The sequence below is a fragment of the Ambystoma mexicanum genome, chromosome 5p, assembly GCF_040938575.1.
Source record: "Ambystoma mexicanum isolate Mex_15411 chromosome 5p, UKY_AmexF1_1, whole genome shotgun sequence".
In the NCBI taxonomy this organism is placed as follows: Eukaryota; Metazoa; Chordata; class Amphibia; order Caudata; family Ambystomatidae; genus Ambystoma; species Ambystoma mexicanum.
The window spans coordinates 942855853-942872616 of record NC_090930.1 but is presented as its reverse complement, the minus strand read 5'-3'; the positions used below and the strand labels follow the sequence as shown (position 1 = coordinate 942872616).

Sequence of the window (16764 nt, the reverse complement as noted above, 5' to 3'; positions counted from 1 at the left end):
CGGGAAGAACATTCCCTAATTGGAATGCAAGGCACATTTCCTCCTACAATGTCACAAACTGATTTTCATAAACCCGGTATTTGAGGATACACAAATACACCAGGAATTGAGGGAAGGGGCGTGGCGGGGATATGCCCTCAGATCCTGAAAGTGGATGAACATAGTAAATGAATCTAGCAGGAGAGTATACCAGGTGTTTTGCGAATCAGGAACCCGCACCCAAATTGTGTAAAGAATCCTATATGAGAGAACCTGGCGGGAGAGTATACCAGGTGTTTTGGGAGTCTGGGACCTGCACCCAAGTTGTGGTACCTTGAACAGAGAATCCCAAGGAAGGTTCATGCCCTTAGGGTTTTGAATTTCACTGAATGGGGAAAATACCTGGGGAAGGGAGTCATTTCCTCTGAAGTGGATAGCAACACCAAGAGGAGATTGTTCTCCTCTTGAGCTATAAAGAACTTGTGTATTCTTTTGAACGTTTTGTTTTTGTGGAGCAAAACCTGGGGAAGTGAGCCATTCCCTGGAACTGTGAACTTTATCCATTTGGAAATTTAGTTGTATTCATCCCTTTTTGTTGAACTTGAACATTTGTACACTTTTCAAGCCAAAGACAATACCCATAACACCTTAGAGTTACTTTTAGAATGCGAGGGCTAGGATAGGATTTCGGATACGGGACATTTTTTCTTTGGACATCTGGACACATGACAGACCCTTTGTTTTTGGTTGAGGTAGGGAAGTACCCCCTAGATTAGGGGACAGTGAGACATTTTCCAACACCATTTATTTTTTAATAAAGATGTACACCAATCGCCATGATGACTCTGTGTCTGCGTTTTATTCCTGTTTCTTCACCGCACGCATCACTGGTCAGGCCCTGGCGTGGCTGACTTCCTTCCTCTCTGACCGACCCTCCCAGGTCCAACTTGGGTCCAGGGATTGTATCTCTCCAGGACTGAAATCTCTGCACTGGCTCCCAGTGGCTGCAAGGATTAAGTTCAAAACCCTCTGCATCGTCCACAAGGCCTTCTGGGGCCTCAATACCTTCAGCTCTCTCTTCCTAAATATCTTCCCTCTCGAGCTCTTCGCTCATCCGCCTCAAGCTCCCTCAGAGTCGGTCGCTTCTCCAAGCAACGAGTTGGTGGTAGATGTCTCTCTTCGGCTGGGGCCTCCCTCTTTAACAGCCTCCCTGCCTCCCTGAAATTTGAGAACCGTCTTCGATTCCGGAAGCATCTTAAAACCTTCCTCTTTGCTTCTGCTTTAAGCCCTGGCTAATACTATATTGCACTGGTTACCTGGCCACCCATCTGATCTCGGGCCCAAGCCCTGCCAGTTGCACGCATGCACTGCCTCCCTGGCAACCCTGCACCTGGGGACTGTTTTCTGTATCCCTACAGGTCCCCCCACCAGCACTTATGTCTGCACTCACCCTGCAATGGCCACCAGCTGGCCGCTCTTATTTATCTTGTTATTTTATTATCCCATGGACTGCACTTTCCCTCCCCCCGTGCACTTTCCTTTTCCCCTTCCCTTGCACGATCTGAATGACACCTGGCCTAGTAGGATCGTTGTCGGTCTTCCCTCTGTTCCCCCTCCCTTGCCTCATCGCGTCTTGAAACACTTGTGTATAGGCGCGTTATAAATGCCATATCATATCATATATCATATCATATACCAGAGTAGAGGGGAGCAAGAGGGTGCAACCTCCAGTGAACAGCTCAAGGAAGGGCTTAGTACCCAGTCAGTCCGAAACTGAAGATGACTCTTAGCGTGGTTCTTAAAAATGAATGCTGGGCCAATGGAGGCCCATGTTCTCTGAGACACTGGATGGGATCTAGGCGATGTGCGTCAACATGGGAAGTGTGACCCTGGGAATTGGTTACCTTCCTTTACCTTATATTTTATCTATCCATTTTTACGCACATTTCTAAAAGAGTTGCATGGGTTAACTCCCTAAACTGATGTTTTCAAGAAGGATGAGGTGTTCCTCGTAATTCTTTATTGAATGACAGTTTGTGGTGTAGGTTGTTAGTTATCCCAAGCCTAATATCTATATTTGGGTGGTCTTCATAGTGTTTGGGACTGATTTCTTTTGGTTGTTTAGTCAACGTAACCATATGTAGGCTAATAAACCTACAATGTTATGAAATGTAGAGTTGTGTAGCCCCCTTGAGTTATCCGCTCATAGCTCTTTGACCTGTGAAATCTTTGTGTTTCTAGGCGTTCTGATGTTAAATCTTTTGGGTGTTTTTAGGTCGGATTTGACTGGGTTTTTACCTTGTGATTGGGAGGGTCGATGGCTGATTATTTGGGGGTTAATTCATTTTTCTTCGGATATGTTTTTTTCAGAGTCACACAAGGTTCACTTTATGACAAATTGATTTTCGGCTTGGGGGAGGTTGTTCACAATCCCCACCATATGGCAAGAATGTCTCTAACCCATTGGAATGGTGTAAACCTTGAAGGAAGTCTTCCTGAATTTTCAGGGCTTCAAGTCCTCCTTTAAACAAAGGGTAGTCTTTTGGCATTTATAGTCTTCAGGTATATTTTGTCCTACTGGAGGAGGTTCAGCTATTGAGTTCAGACCAGAACAGGCTGTGATCCACATTCTACTCTCACCAATTCTGTGGACCAAAGACATCACGGACCAATTAATTCTTGGTTAGCATTTCTTTGTCTAAATATGTGGTAGTGTATAGCAAGGGCCTAACAAGTGATCTGCGGGTATGTTGTTGGTTCTATCTCTCCATTTGAATGATGGACTTTCCAATTTAATTTCTCTATTTATCCTGAAGGACCCCTGCAAGGATTTGTATACAAACCTACTTGAGTGGCCTTCAATGTTACAAGAGGTGACTTGATTATGAGAGTTTATTTTAATGTGCTTTTAAATGATTTGCAGTGATGAAGCTAGAATTCCCCGACTGGGTGGGCCTGCAAAGTATAAACACGGGCTTAGGACTGAGGTCTGTTCAGCCTAAAGCTATTTTTATTTCAATCGGGGTGTTTTCTTTAGCATGTTTGTGTGGATTATGCCAATCTTGGAACTAATATAGATTATTGTATACTTTTACCTAAATATCTAAACCGCACAATTCAGCAAACTGCACCCTTCCATTGACTCTGAATGCATAGTGGTGTGAGAACAACAAAAGAAATTGTGTGATTCAGATCTGTGCTTGTAATCCTTATTGGACAAGGTCATGCAACTTGTGTGTGATGTGACGTTTTGTGCTACAAAAAAGCAAATGTTTTGCATGTCTAACAATCAGTCATTATATACTAAGTTGTCTGAAAAAGAAATGTGGTTTACTTTGATTCAATTTCTTGTCTTGAAAGATTAGACTGCTAACAGGAGTCTTGGGGGCGGGGGGGAGCTTTGAATTCCAATGCACCTATTGCAGTGCACATCCCTCTGTAACATTCCCACATGCAAGGAGGAATTGTCACAACTAAAAGAAATAAACATCACTGCATCAAAGTGAGTACCAGGAGATGTACAACAGAATTCAGGCGCATGTATTTTTTTTCTGTCATAGAACAGTAAAAAACATGCAAAGTACTTGCTTAATCTGAACATTGTAAAGTCACTTGAGCAGCAAAAACACTATCCATTTTTCTCACCTAACATCGCTACTTCAGGCAAATTGCTGAAACATAATTCTCAAATCATGTTCTGTATTTCCAGGATTTTGTTTTTGCTGTGCAGGTAATTTTAGATTCCTGTACATATTGTAAATGCAGGACTTAATGTATCCAAATGCAATATGATGTGAGCATAAAAGCCAAAATTGGTTTATTACTCCAAGACTCGCATGACACAACTTAAGATCGCTGCTGGCTATCCTATGGTTCTACTACTTTCAGATTTACCAAACCTAGATAATCTTATGTGATAGTTACCTGCGTCTAGACCTTGTTTGACAAATGCATACTTGTCTGTGTGACCCATTTGATGCAGAAGATAATAGTACAGTCCTGATTTTAACTTTGCATTCTGAGACTCGTAGTCTTGGATTTCTCCATTGTAACTCCAGAACTACAAATCCCAGAATGCAAAGTTAAAACCAGGACAGGATTGGTATCTCCTGAACAAATAAGGGATGTTGGCACGTATGCGCATACTTTGTATCTTGTTACTATGCATAGAGTGCATCCAAATAAAGGTATTGAATTCCCTTTCAACATAGCCGTATAGCTTCATCTCACAAGAAGGCATAACACTACGTTGAGAATCTCTCCTAAAGTGGAGCTGGAAGCCAATGTAGTAAAACCGGGTCTAGTCAAAATTGAAGGCAGCTAGGGTGAAATTCATATCCCTGGAGGATGAGGCTGCTGCCCATTCTTTATTGAAAATTAAACATTTTAATTTGTCCCAGTAAGTCTAATAATATCCTAGAATATAAAGACCCTTTACTTACACAATTTCATTCCCGTCTTCAAAGACAAAATGGATACCCTTCACACAGGGGAACGCGAGAAACATGATAGTCTAAATATCTTTGCCGTTTACTGCACAGCCCTTGAATACTGAGAACCAATATTTATATTTCTGCTGCTTGTGCATCTGCTTAGAATCGCACGCTGTGCATGTAGTCCGACATCCAGTGGTAATCTTGGATCGTAGATCGAAAAGGGTTGTCGACATGGGAGTGACTATAACACTATCCCTATCATGACGTGTAGTGTACCCAAAATCCTTCATGCGTCGAGGTGCCCTAGATCTTTTTAATCCACCTTTCTGGTCAGTCGCTTTATGCGGAGCTCGTCTATTGAGATTACATTGCTATTTCCTGTGTCTTTGGTGCACTCATTGGCAAACATTCTCGACAACTGTTCGACAGCCCTCTTGACAGCTGATCCTGTTTTGCCGATCCTTTAACTTTTGCTGCCTCCAGCGACTTGACAGCGGTTTCCCTGCCTTGGCCCTCAGGCCTGGCCTTGCAGTAGGGAGAGTGGGGACACGTTTCTATCGACGCCTCTCCCTGAGAATGCCTTTTCCTTTCAGCCCCTCCTCCTCTTCCTTTTCTCGTCTGGCTGCATTTTCCCTTCATTATGGGGCACATTGTGTAACGGACAATTCCCTTGTGACCATGATGAATGGCATTGCAAAGTCTGTAAACGCTTTTGGCCTGGCCCTTAACGACAGGCGTACCAAGCGGTGGGCGGCCTATGCCATGCAGGCCGAGATTTACTCTCTCCCTGGCGCCATCACCTCAGATGGGTAGTCCATAAGTAGCCACGGCTCTGTTTCGGAACGGAAGATGTAACCGTGGAGTCTACAGACTTTGCGTGCCTGCCCTGCTAAGCATGCCATCGGCAGTGTGATGGGGACATTACACCCCAGCGATAAAGGCATATATCCTGTTCCTTAGGTAAAGCACACAACTCCTCCCTTGACGGATTTGTCGAAGAAGCCATCAGTGCCTGGACACCCGTCAACGGTTTTGGCGGGCCCACTGATCCTTGTGGTTCAGACTTGCCCCCATGCCATTGCTGCAGGCACAAGGTCCCAAGGCTTCAGCCCCACAGGGAGCCACCCCAAAAACGTCAGCGCACCTTGCGGATGCATTGAAAGATGCACGAAACGTGCTCCTTTTGTGAAAAAAAAATGCTCCCGAAACTCCGGGAGAAGGTTTCCCAGGCCTCTACTCATGGCCCTGGCCCCAAAAGGCCTTTCCTTTGCCTGTGGGGTATCTCCTGCCTCTCCTCTTCTGTCACAGGTCCTGTAACAGGATCTTGTCCCCTCCGATTCACCAATCCCTCTTCCCGAAGACTCCTCTCCCTCTGGATGGACAAGGGAGAGCTTTGAGAACTGCATGAATAAAATGTCAGAAAGTATTGACTTCTGTGAAGTTTGATGGCATCCTTAAGAGGCAACGTCCTATGGATTACTGTCCTAGACCTTTGAAGTCCCCAAGGAACCATTCTCCTGGGGCTTGTTTTTCCTCTCCTCCTAGACAACGTTTGCCTGATCCTCCTGAGGATATTTTCCAGGATGACCAATATGACCCAGACGATGTCTATTATGTCCCAAATCCTGATGTCTCCCAGGAAGTGGTTTCTCAGGGTCCAGATGCCTGGTGCCCTGCTGATGATCTCAGGACCTGGCCCACTACCCGTCCCCAGGAGGCTGAATCAGACAGTATATTCCTGGATGCTCCTGCCATCTTTCAACCCTGGGAGGCCTCACCAATAGACGATCAGAAGTCGTTCAACACACTCCTCAGGAAGGCAGTGGACCACTTTAAAATTGTGACACAGCAGACGGTGGCCGGCTCCGATTTCTTTGAGGATATCATCAAGGAGAAGGTCCCCGTCAGCCAGGGCATCCCGCTTTTGAACTCTGTCAAAAAGCGCCTTGCACCCTCCTTACTCGTACCCTCCCACAAACGGGCTGTCAACCTGAGGGTCGAGAAAATGTTCCACCTGCACCTTCTGACCCTCTGTACATCAGAGGACATGCCATTCCAGACTCCCTGGTCATGATCACTACCAGGAAACATGAAGGGGCTCCTCTGTCTTCGTCCAAGTCACCACCCGACAAGGGCTGCAAGAAGCTTTATGCCCTTGGAAAGGCCATCACCTTGTCTGCTGCTTACTGCACCCGTATAGTTGACACAACAATCCTTGCTAGCTATAGCGATGTATATTAGGGACTAGTGCACGCAGGCCTGCAGAATGTTGCAGGGCCTACTCAAACACAAATGATGGCGGTAATCAACGAAGGACCCAGCAGAGACTGCAGAAGGGTACTAGCAGAAGGCACCCTGTTGAAGTGTCATGCGTGGCTAAAGAATTTTGGTTTGAAGCCTGAAACACAGGCATCACTTAATAAACCTGTGGAAGACTCTGCCCTCTTAGGCAAAGCAGTAGATGAAGCCCTCGAACCCGCAAAGAAGGATCATGAAACTTTCAAGTCGCTCAATCAAATCTCAGCCAAACCATATGTTCAACGTGGGGTCTTTAACACCCACCGGTCCTTTCGCGGGCAATACGGTTCCCGCTCAACTCAAGGTGCCTATGGAATGGGAAGTTCTCCCTGGTACTCCTGCCAGGTCACTTCAACAGCTTTCAAACCCCTCAACAGGGATTTCGGCATGACAAGGGTAGGGTGAGAACCTCAGCAGCCAGAGGCTCCTCTGCCCCAGCCAGCAAATGACTCGGTGGTGCAGGTCCCCTCCCATGTTTCCCCGATATGGAGATGATTAACATCGTTCATCCACGCATAGGTGGGAATTACCTCGAATCAGTGGGTCCTCAAAACCGTCACCGGTGGCTATTGTACCTCCAGCCACCCTGATACCACCCAACGAAAAGCAAAAGGCTGTCGCCAGAGCATCTCCACATCCTACTAGAAGTGCAGATCCTACTGCAGAAGGGAGCGATCAAGGTCATCCCAGATCTTCAGGTAAACAAGGGTATTCATTCAATATACTTCTGTGTTCCCAATAAGGGTCTATCCATGCGCCCTGTTTTAGATCTGTGAACAAGTATATCAAACCTCAACAGTTCAGGATGACAACTCTACGGGAGGCAATCCCACTGCTAAAACAGGGGGATTACATGGCCACCTTGGATATGGAAGATGCATACTTTAATATTTCAATGTTGCCAGCACACAGAGTACCTCAGATTCAAGATAGAGGCCACTCAACTATCAGTTCAATGTACTCCCCTTTGGCAGTGCATCAGCTCTGAGAGTGTTTACAAAGGTATTAGCAGTGGCAGCGGCTTACCTGTGCAGGCTGTCCATTCAGGTGTACCCTTCTCTCAATGACTGTCTCATAACTGGAGACTCACACCAGGCATGTCTGGAGAACACCCAAAAGACTGTAGATCTTCTCTTCTACCTGGGGTTCTCAGTCAACGAGAAAAGTCAAATCTGGTCCCCAGTCAAGTCAAACAGTTTTTAGGAGCACTAATTCAAACAGAAGACAGGCTCGTCTTCGCCTCCACGAGAGGGTTCAAAAAGTTGATGTTGCAGATCCCTCAGCATGTAGCCAATCGTCAGGTAACCATATGGAAGGCCATGTTGCTGTTGGGGATGATAGCATCCTGCATCTTCTTGGTTCCACACGCCTGTCTGCGTGAATGCGTCCTATGCAGTAGTGGCTCTTGAGCCAATGGTGTCAGACAAGCGGTCAGTGGGACAATCTAGTGGTTGTCTCGACAGCCCTCGTTCAGTCTCTACATTGATGGTCGAAGGATAACCTTCTGGAGAGGAAATCTTTCACCACCCCCACAGTGGAAGCCACTCTCACCACGGACGCATTCCTGTCTGGGTGGGGTGCACACCGCCTAGAACAGATGGCACGCAGCATTTGGTCTCAATCAGTAGCAGCCAAACATTTCAATCTGCTGGAACTACTTGCTGTGTTCAAAGCCCTGAAAGCTTTTCAAACAAAACTGCAGGGGAAGACTGTTCTGGTCCTTACGGACAGGACCACAGCCATGTATTACCCGAACAAACAGGGGGACACTCACTCTGTGGGGCTGTCCAAACTGTCACATAACATTTGGAAATGGCCACTCAAACACGACCTGGTCCTACTGTCATAACTGGCAGATGTACTCAGCAGAGACTTGCAGCTACCTGTAGAGCACTAGTGGCACTTGCAAGAACGCATCTTACATAATGTCTTTGCAGAGTGTGGTCATCCAGACTTCGCCGAGAATCATGGAGGTTTGCCTATTCTTTTCCCATGGTTCCCCTATTCAACACGATAGTTCACAAGATGCACCAGGAACAAGTCACACCTATCCTGGTGACACCAATGTGGGCTCATCAGCCATGGTTTTCTCATCTCATGTGAATGCCAGTCTCCCCACACAGGAAACTGCCTTGCCCATACAACATGCTGTCACAAGACCAAGGGAAAACACTACACCCGTGCCCTCAAATGCTCAACTTAGCAGCTTGGCTCAAGAAGTCACAGTTTGAGCACCTCCAACTTCCTCAAAGAGGTATGGACATTCTTAGAAAAGCACGGAAGCCTAACACCAGACATTGTTACTCATAGTAAATGGAAATGGTTTGTCATATGGTGCAATACTAAACATGTCAACCCTATCGACTGTTCTCTTAAACATATAGTCCTTTATCTAGCACACCTCTTATATACAGGACTTGTTTTGAACTCACTAAAAGTACACCTTGCTGCTCTGTCTGCGTACACCACATCTCATAGCAAGGCTTCCTGGTGAAAAATTCCAGTAATCAAGGCATTCATGGAAGGGGCAAAAAGTCTTCACCCTCCTATTTTGAATCCAGTTCTCTAATGGGACTAGTTGTTACCATTCAAAAAAGACAGTGGTACTGCGTGCACACCCATGCTTTGCGCCTAAATTCCTTTCTAAATTCCACATGAATCAATCCATCGAACTTCCAACTTTCTTTCAAAATCCCACTAATTCAGCTGAAAGAAGCCTCCATACACTAGATGTTAGAAGAGCTGTGGTTTATTGCCTTGATTAAAAACAAAACCACTAAGGAAGACGGACTAATTCTTTGTCTTTGTTGCCGCTGGTAGAGAGGGGGACCCGGTCTCTAAGTCAGCAATCTCTAGATGGATTGTTAAATGCATTGAACAGGGGGGTCCTACTGCATCCCATCAAGCTCTGTGGCATCTGTGTACTCTGACTCTGAGACAGGAACAAAGGAACTGACGCCCGGGTGCGATTCACAGCCATCTTTATTTCATGTTACAAGACACACTGGAAAGGCACAGTCATTCTGTCTTCTCCTCCTTATATAGGCCTTTTTGAATGATGCAATACATTCATGTAAATTCAGGGCACATTTCTGATGGGTCCTCTTAGCCAGAGAAAAGCCCTCCCTATCCTTTGATTGGGTGGCTTATCTATAACTCACCAAGCCCACATTAGCTCATTACTGGCAACCACTTGCTGACTGACACATAGACTGATAAGATTACTTTAGACTCAGCTGAACATAATTACACATCCTTCAACTCCTGCGCAAAACAATTCTGATCTGCTTCTCGAGGTCCTGTCAGTGTCTCATACCGTGGAAAAACACATATAAGCTCAATTATGCTGCCAAGTACTGCAGCTGTTCTGTTCAAATTGGTAGCTTTCCTTACCCTTATCTGATTCTTTGCTTTCCTTGCGAAATTCAAAATTTAATCTCCGGATTCAATTATTTCACAGCAAGATGCTGCCAAAGACCTTCTACTGTATAAGATTGAGTCAGGCTTTTCTCACACCTGTCCATGTAAGACACCATTTTGTTTTTGGCATCCATTTTAAAATATATCTGTATGTCTGTGCTACCAAACGGCGAGTCAATATTTACTTTTAAGCATATCTCACCTTCTATCTCATTTTCAGAATATATTTTCACATATTCATGATAAGTGTGTAATACTTGAGGCACTCTTCACTTCCTGGGTCATTCTGACCCCAAAAATATGCGTCGCCCCACATGCACTTTTTTCCCTAAAAATAAAAGCGCTATATTTCTGATTTCCGCAATACTGAAACCATTGATCAGCCTATCATGTTGGCTATACTCAGTTGGGGGGGAGGGATTGGTACCCCTCTACAGCATCCAACTATGTTACTCTCTTGCTAAGAGAGAATAATCCTTTTCGCCTAGAGCACATTCTACTTGAGGCACAGGAGCTACTATAGCTTCTCCAGCATGGGGTCTGGCATGGATTCACATGCTCATGAATATTCCCCGTCGTCAGGCTGGGAATCCTCGGTAAAGAAAAAACCAGTATCAGTTTCGTTTCTGATCTGTCTTTCGTAGTAATAACCAATCACTGGTCTCTGCGTCATACTGACCACAGCCAATGACTGCCCTCTACCTAAGCACCGCCTCTGGCAGCCATCTTCAGATTTTTACCGCACGTTCATGTGTTGGGATCCTCGTGCTATTGCTCTCGAGCGTTAGTGCTTTTTTCGCGCTTTTTCACAAAAAACTTCGATTCTTTCGGTCAAAAGAGCCTCAAGCTCCACCGATCCTACATCCGATCAACGGGGACCCGTGTCGGATTCATCTGTGCCCCTCAAGGGTGAAGATTTCGTCGAGCTACGCTTCGGAGGACTCCAGAAGCTTCTCAGGCCCGGTCTCGGAGATGGCCCAGGAGAAGGGAAGCTCGACGCCCGGAAAGCTGTTCAGGGTCTGCCCTGGATGCCAGCTGCAGAACGTCTTCAAGGAGGACGAACACTCTTTCTGCCTTTACTGCCTTCATGAGGACAAGACGCACGTGGAGAAGGACTGTGCGTTTTGCGGCAACATGTCGGAACGGACCATGAAGGACCGCCATCAACGTCTCGCCAACTGGCTGGAGGGTAAGAGCCCGTCTGGCGAGAAGAAGAAGAAATCCGAGCGGTCTTCTAAGACCTTTGAGGGCGCCCCGGCGACGGGGGCCCAACATAAGGCCAAGCACCGCGAGTCCGCTGGCACCGGGAGCGCCGAACGGTCGGGCTCTACGGGCGCCAGGCAGGGCGCACCCTCCCCGGCACCATCAACCACGAGCCAACGCTCTGGGTCGGGTAAGAGGAAGGCCGAGCACCCGGCGAAGCTCCTGGAGAGGCCCCGGTCGAGCTCTAAGGCAGAGGAGGAGCGTGGCAGTGCCCCCTCCCTCAAGGATAAGGCGGTGAGCGCACCTAAGGTGGTGAAGGCCTTGATCCATCCGACCAAGCCCTCTATCGAAACGTTCGCGGCGGCCCTGGCTCAGCCTGTGGTGGCTACACCAGTGGTGGCGACCTCAGGGCCCAGAATCTCCCTGCCTCCGCGGAGGGAGTCTTCCTTTGTGCCCATCGATAGGACCCCCGTGAAACCCTCCGTGGGGAAGAAGAAGGGGGGGCAGGGCGTCGTCGTAGATTCGGCCTCAACCTCAGAAGAGGAGCTGATCGAGGTCTTAAGCCACGGCCTAGGCGTGGAAGAAGGCCAGCCCGTCGGAATGGACCCCGACGCAGGTGACGACGACGACATCGTCGAGGATACCGACGGGGCCCCTGCTCGCCCGTCGGATTCCCCTCTGCCAGCGCCGCAAGACAACTCGGCGGCCATTTTGTTGGCCATACAGTCCTTATGCTCCGAGATAAGGACGAGGCTACCGTTACCGACGGAGGAACCTCTCCCGTCGGGGGATCCAGAACCGGGACCTTCTGGTGTTCCCCCTACCAAGAAAAGAAGGATCCATCCACCACCTCCTTTTCAACCGTCGCGCCCCGTCCAGCCCTCCTCCCCGTCCACCCGAGGGGATGATACGGGGACTGACACGGCAGCGACGGGTACGGACGACGAGGCATACGACGAGGATTTTCCGTCGTCGCCTCCCACCAGGGCTTCTCCGCCCGACGAGATCGGATCTTTCCACTCCATGATCTCCAGGGCTTCCGAGCTTTTCCAACTCTGCCCTGAGGAGAAGAAAAAGGAAGGCTTCCTTTATCAGCGGCGCGAGGCCAAGAGGAAAACGGTCCTCGCAGTGCCTCTGTTGGACGACATTTGGGATGAGGGCCTTTCCCTCCTCAAGAACCCTTCCACGACGCCAGCTAGAAGAGACCGGTACGAGAAAAAGTACCGGGTCCCGGACACGGCCCCCCTATGCCTCCGGGCGCAGCCTACCCCGGACTCCGTCGTCTCCGCGGCAGCCAGGAAGAAAGCGGGGGGGGGTGCGGCCTCCACATCAACTTCCCCGCCGGACGGCGAGGGAAAGAAATTGGATGCTATGGGACGTAGAGTCATCTCGTCGGCAGCGACGACGATTAAAGCGGCCAACGCCTTGGCTATCGTGGCCCGCTACGACAGGGAGCTCTGGTACAAGATAGCTCCCCTGCTGGATTTTCTGCCGGACGACAAGAGGGCGGAGGCCCTTGAGATCCTGCAGGAAGGTGAGGTGGCGTCGGACCACGCCATCACCGTGGCGACGGACATCGCCGACACTGGGTTCCGCCAGCTGGGCAACGGCGTTTGCCTTCGACGTCGTGGATGGCTCAAAGCTACAGACTTTCGGCAGGACGTCCAGACCAGAGTCCTGGACATGCCCTTCGACGGGAACAACCTGTTTGGGAAGACAGTGGACGATTCCCTTCAGGCCATCAAGGCGGATACTGAGACGGCCAGGGCCCTTGGAGTCCTGCAGCAACGACGAACGCCCTTTCGGAGCGGCGGAGGCAAGGGCGCCTCCAAAGGTTCCGGCGGCGGTTTCGCTTCCTACCGTCAAGCGGCCCGCTCGTCGTCGCAAGAGGCCTACAGAGGACGAGGCAAGTCTAGCGGACCCCGCCGTCGTCGCCAAGGAGGTCAAGGCGGCAAGGCCGCGTCCAAGCAGGATTGAACCGGCCGTGGGGTCGGGCCCCCACCGAAGCACCCCGGTGGGAGGCCGGCTGGCGGGCTTCGTCAGCGTGTGGGAGTCCATCTCCACCGACCGTTGGGTGCTGGACGCCCTGGCCCGGGGCCACGCGCTCGTGTTTCAAAGAAGGTGCCCGCGCGTCCCCCCCGTGGCCAGGAAAGAACTTCACGTCCCTCAACTTCTCCTGGAGGTAAAGGCGATGCTCAGAAAGGGCGCCATCAAACTCGTCCCAAAGAGGCTTCGGGGCTCCGGAGTCTACTCGCGATACTTCCTCGTGAAGAAGGAGACGGGAGGATGGCGCCCCATCCTAGACCTGCGACGTCTGAACAAGTTCATCAAGGCGCAGAAGTTCCGGATGGTCACCCTCCAGCACGTCCTGGGTCAGCTGGAGGAAGGAGACTTCCTATCGTCGTTGGATTTGGAGGATGCCTACTTCCACATTCCCATCCTAAAGGGGCACCGAAAATTCCTCAGATTCGTGGTCCAAGGGCGTCATTACCAGTTCAAAGCCCTTCCCTTCGGACTACGGTCGGCACCCAGGGTATTCACCAAGTGCCTCGCACCGGTGGCGGCGCAGCTGCGCCGCGAGGGGATTCACGTCTACCCCTACCTGGACGACTGGCTCATCCGCGCCAAGACGAGGGAGCTCGCCGTGGTCCACGCGGCAAGGACCGTCCAACTCCTCACGGACCTGGGATTCTCCGTGAACTACGCCAAATCCCACCTGGTGCCCGCGCAAGTCGCACTGTTTCTGGGAGCGAGGCTCGACACAGTGTCCCTTCTGGCCTCCCCGTCGGAGGAGAGGACCAGGACCATCTTGGGCAAGGTGCAACGGATGTTGGTGGCCGACGCGGCCAAGGTGAGGTCCATCAAGTCCCTCCTCGGGATGATGTCTTCCTGCATCTACCTCATTCCCATGTGCAGGCTCCGGATGCGCCCGTTGCAAGAATTCCTGGATGCGCGCTGGATCCAGACGACGGGCAGCTTCGAGGAAAGGATCAAGCTCGACGAGAGTTTCCGACGAGCGATACGGTGGTGGGGCACCCGCGCGCATCTGACGGCGGGCATGGACTTCCAGACCCCAGCCCACCAGGAGACTGTGACCACGGATGCCTCCCTGGAAGGGTGGGGAGCGCACACCGAAAATCTGCACGCAAGGGGACTCTGGCTCCCGACGGAGAAGTCCCTGCATATCAACGTCCTGGAGCTCCGTGCAGTGTTTTGGGCCCTCAGGTCCTTCCTTCCGTCCCTCAAGGGCAAGGTGGTGAGGATCTTCACCGACAACACCACCACCATGTTTTACATCAGGAAACAGGGCGGAACCAGGTCCCCAGCGCTGTCCAAGGAGGCGCAGGACCTGTGGCATTGGGCCGTCGCCCAAGGGATTTTTCTGGTGCCGTTTCATCTGGCAGGGATAAAAAACACCATCGCCGACTCACTCAGCAGGGAGCTGCGCTCGTGCCACGAGTGGGAACTACGGCAGGATCTGGTGGATCGCCTCTTCCGACGGTGGGGCACACCCCAGATCGACCTGTTCGCGACGGCGACGAACACCAAGTGCCGGAGGTTCGCCAGCAGGTTTCCCCAGACGAGGAGCATGGGCGATGCTTTCTCGTTCCCCTGGGAGGGCCTGTTCCTCTACGCGTTCCCTCCCTTGCCTCTGCTAATCCGGCTCGTCAACCAGCTCAAGAGGTCACGGTGCAGGATGATCCTCGTCGCACCTGCGTGGCCGAGGCAGATATGGTTCCCGGACCTTCTGGACTTGTCAGCGTCCCCGCCGATCAAGCTGCCGGCGGACGCGGATCTACTCTCCAGGGAAGGAGGCGCCATCCTCCACCACGACCCGAAGGCGCTGAACTTGCAGGCCTGGCTCCTGCAGCGCTAGAGTTTGGAGGATACGACATACCGGCCGATTGCAGAGAGGTTCTTGCAAAGGCCAGGGCGTCCTCGACTCTTAAATGCTACGGACACAAATGGAAGAGGTTCTCTGTCTGGTGCCACGCACAGAAGATTAACCCTCTACGGATTACGGCTCCCCAAGTACTGCCGTACCTGCTGACGCTGGCCAAAGCTGGTCTGGCACACGCGTCCATCAAGATTCATCTTGCTGCGATCTCCTGATACACCAGAACCACGGGGCGGACGTCCTTGTGGTCTCATCGTCTGGTGAAAGAGTTCATGAAGGGACTGTTCAGATCGTTCCCGCCGGTGAAGGCTCCGGCCCCGGCGTGGGAGCTCAACGTGGTGCTGACCAAGCTCATGGGACCTCCGTTCGAGCCTCTGCACTCGGCCCCGTTGAAGTTTCTATCGTGGAAAACAGCTTTTCTTGTGGCCATCACCTCCGCACGACGAGTGGGAGAGATCCAGGCCCTTTCCTGCAAGGCCCCGTACTTGACTTTCCACGACACGAGGGTAGTGCTCAGGACGCACCCCTCCTTCATGCCCAAGGTGCCGTCGGACTTCCATCTCAACGAACCCTTGGTGTTGCCTGTGTTCTTCCCGTCGCCTTCGTCGCCGGCTGAGAGGACTTTGCACTCGCTGGATGTGGCTAGAGCGCTGAAGTTCTACGTAGACCGCACGAAGTGTTTTCGGAAGACGTCACAACTCTTTGTGAACTTTGGACCTGTCAATCAGGGGAAGGCTCTCTCGAAGGCTTCCATTTCCAGATGGCTCTCCGGCTGTATCATGTACTGTCATCGGTTGGCAAACCGACCGCTGCCTGGCCGTCCGAGAGCCCATTCCACCAGAGCGATCGCAGCTACCACGGCGTTCCTATCTGGTGTGCCCCTGCTGGACATATGCAGGGCTGCTACGTGGAGGTCGACGCACACCTTCACGAAATTCTACTGCGTCGACCGGGATTCCAGGGAGGAGTCCAGGGTCGGCCAAGCAGTGCTGCGCAACCTGTTCGCCTGAGGTGAGCCTGGTGAGGAGGTAAGATGCTTAATGTTGAGTTTATGTGATGCTTAATGTTGAGCCTTTGCCACCTCCCGTGGTTGTGCATGTGTGTACTGCTATGTATTCTTTATTCATGAGCATGTGAATCCATGCCAGACCCCATGCTGGAGAAGGAACAAGTTACTTACCTGTAACTGTTGTTCTCCAGCATGGGTCTGGCATGGATTCACATGCGAACCCTCCCGCCTACCCCTCTGCGGCTCTTCACTTGGTCATACTGCCACTTCACGTGCTTCCAAATCTGAAGATGGCTGCCAGAGGCGGTGCTTAGGTAGAGGGTGTCATTGGCTGTGGTCAGTATGACGCAGAGACCAGTGATTGGTTATTACTACGAAAGACAGATCAGAAACGAAACTGATACTGGTTTTTTCTTTACCGAGGATTCCCAGCCTGACGACGGGGAATATTCATGAGCATGTGAATCCATGCCAGACCCATGCTGGAGAACAACAGTTACAGGTAAGTAACTTGTTCCTTT

The 16764-nt window shown here is 50.6% G+C and overlaps 1 protein-coding gene across 1 annotated transcript in view; it reads left to right on the top strand.

The window, feature by feature from the left end:
* RALBP1 (ralA binding protein 1) overlaps window positions 1-16764 on the top strand; it is a 593582-nt gene that overhangs the window by 258977 nt on the left and 317841 nt on the right. The window lies entirely within an intron of this gene.